General features: G+C 42.5%; 1 non-coding gene across 1 annotated transcript; it reads left to right on the top strand.

Annotated features, from left to right (window-relative positions):
- Positions 1-1561: 1561 nt before the first annotated feature.
- TRNAS-GCU (transfer RNA serine (anticodon GCU)) lies at positions 1562-1636 on the top strand. Its single transcript has one exon. It is a non-coding gene; the product is annotated as a tRNA-Ser (tRNA).
- The last annotated feature ends 1202 nt before the right edge of the window (positions 1637-2838 follow it).

Raw genomic sequence — 2838 nt, 5'->3', positions numbered from 1 at the left:
TCCTCACCCCTGTTTTACGGGATGGTTTGCCATTGCCTTCCCCAGTCATCTACACTTTCCCCTCAGCAAGCTGGGTACTCATTTTACCGACCTCGTAAGAATGAAAGCCTGAGTCAACCTTGAGCTGGCTACCTGAAAACCCAGCTTCCACCAGGGATTGAACTCAGGTCATGAGCAGAGTTTAGGACTGCAGTACTGCAGCTTTAACCCAAGAAGTATACTGCAAAAAGTAAAAACTTACATTGATTCAAGTAGATCCAGTTCATATTCAGGTCACAGACAAAACAAGAGAAAGAAGCCTACTCTAAAGGGTACTTACGCAATCACAAATGGCCAGTTTATCCAGAATCATGCATAATGCAAACCCTACAACAAAGAGACTGCTTTTTTTGGTGTGATTTGATCTTGAATGTATCATTTAAACCTTCCTTTGATCCTCACCTCAAATCTACACAAATCTAAAGGGTATTTACGCAATCACAAATGGCCAGCTTATCCAGAATAATGCATATGGGAGTATGAGAACATTCTCTACATGTGTCTCCATGGAAGGCCATGTGAAGAAAGAGTGAGAGGGCAAAGTGAGTGAGAGAGGGCAGCTCCCAGGTTAAGACAAAGAGAGGCATCCCATCCAAGGAGATAACACCTATGCACACTTAGAGTGACGTAGCGTCTCCCAAAGAACAGACACGCTGAGGCACTCACTCCAACACTTTCCTGTGTTTCTGACCCCTTGCGAGTATTCTCCAGAGCGTTCATTTGTCCCACATGCTGAGTTAGGAATGAAGTGGACTAGATTAGATACAAATGCCAAAAGCACAAATCCCTGTTTTAAAAATGTTGACTGATCATAGATAACATTTTGCTATAGTCAGGGGTGGAATTCTAGCAGGAGCTCCTTTGCATATTAGGCCACACCCCCTGATGTTGCCAGTCTTCCAAGAGCTTACAAAAAGAGCCTTGGGATGTGTGGCCTAATATGCAAAAGAGCTCCTGCTAGAATTCCACCCCGGCTATAGTTATTAGCTATTAAAAACAAACAAACAAACAAACTCTACAACAAATGCTCTTCAAAGATACTGCTTTTTTTTGGTGTGATTTGATCTTGAATGTATCCTTTAAACCTTCCTTTGATCTTCACCCCAAATCTGGACAAATTAAGTTGCCTTATGCTAGCTGGTTCCACACAGAGATTTTTCTCTAGTTTACAAAAATAGGAAAAAGCCCAGTAGCACCTTTAAGATTAACAAATTTTATTGTAGTGTAAGCTTTCGAGAAACACAGCTCTCTTAATCAGATGAATGTATCTAATGAGAGGGCTGTGTTTCTCGAAAGCTTATGCTACAATAGAATTTGTTAAAGAAAATTTAAATAAATTAAATAAAATTTGTTGTCTTAAATAAAAGTTGTTAGCTTTAAAGGTGCTACTGGACTCTTTGCTATTTTCGTAGCAACAGACTAACACAGCTAACTCCTCTGAATCTTCTCTAGTATGAAGTGCCTTACCCTCCTCAAGCATCCACCCAAGGTCATCCCCTAATTGCTCATATCTCATGTTAGGGGAGGGATGGTGGATCAGTGGTAGAGCATCTGCCTGCTAAGCAGAAGGTCCCAGGTTCAATCCCCGGCATCTCCAACTAAAAAGGGTCCAGGCAAATAGGCGTGAAAAACCTCAGCTTGAGATCCTGGAGAGCTGCTGCCAGTCTGAGAAGACAATATTGGCTTTGATGGTCTTATTCAGTATAAGGCAGCTTCATATGTTCATACGTTCTGCACTGCTTTGCTAAAATATTTCCCAAACCTGGTTCAATATGATTTTCTGAGAAAAGACTGCAGTGAAATGCCTTTGCACACCAAATGGATGGGAAGGTGTACATTTCCGTAGGCTCCACCCACATCAGACCCATTTTCCTCACCCAGCCTCCCATGGCCATTTGCCCTCATGCCTGCCATTGGTAACTGGTATACTGCTATAGCCAGGACTTTTTTTTGTAGCAGAAACTCCTTTGGATATTAGGCCACATACCCCTGATGTAGCCAATCCTCCAAGAGCTTACAGGGCTCTTAGCTCAGGGCCTACTGTAAGCTCTTGGAGGACTGGTTATATAAGAGGGGTGTTGTCTAATATGCAAAGGAGTTCCTGCTACAAAAAAAGCACTGGCTATAGCAATATGAATTTTCAGGGCTTTTTTAATAGTAAATTCTCCAAGATGAAGCCAATCCCCAAGAGCTTACAGGGCTCTTAGTACAGGGTCTACTGTAAGCTCCAGGAGGAGTTCCTGCTACAAAAAAAGCCCTGTGAATTTTCAGTGTTTAAGCTACAGAGATTGAGACAGGTAGGGCATGCAAATCTTCCCCAAGGAGACAGGAGTGTTCTCTGAATCAGCCAGTAGTAGGAGCTGTGTACGAGGAAAGTTACAACCGGACAGAAGTTAGCTTTTGAGGGCTGAGAGAAAAGGCTTAGTTTAACAGGAGTACAAATTAAAGATCTGAGAAGATATCAAATATTTGGTTAAGGTTCCTTGTCTGGCAATTCTGGGTTGTTAACATTGCATCAGTTGAGTCCGGTTTTTTTCTTTCTGCATAAATTTTGTTCTTCACTTTCAAAAGAAAGCCATATTTTGCCTGTCAGTTTTACCTCAGTGAGCAATCCTGGTTTGGGTGGGTTTACACCAAGTAGGGTTCCCAGCCTCCAGCTGGGGGTGGGTTTCACCTCTGGATGATGTCATCATACTGTACACACTTTGTGCATGTAAAAATACCCCCCACCGAGAACCAGGTAAGACCTGGAAACTCTAATACCAAGGCCCAGAGCCTATCTCCTTGAACCTGGTTTTC

The sequence above is a fragment of the Heteronotia binoei genome, chromosome 2, assembly GCF_032191835.1.
Source record: "Heteronotia binoei isolate CCM8104 ecotype False Entrance Well chromosome 2, APGP_CSIRO_Hbin_v1, whole genome shotgun sequence".
In the NCBI taxonomy this organism is placed as follows: domain Eukaryota; kingdom Metazoa; phylum Chordata; class Lepidosauria; order Squamata; family Gekkonidae; genus Heteronotia; species Heteronotia binoei.
Note: the sequence above shows the minus strand (reverse complement) of the source record. Positions and strands in the feature narration are given on the sequence as shown.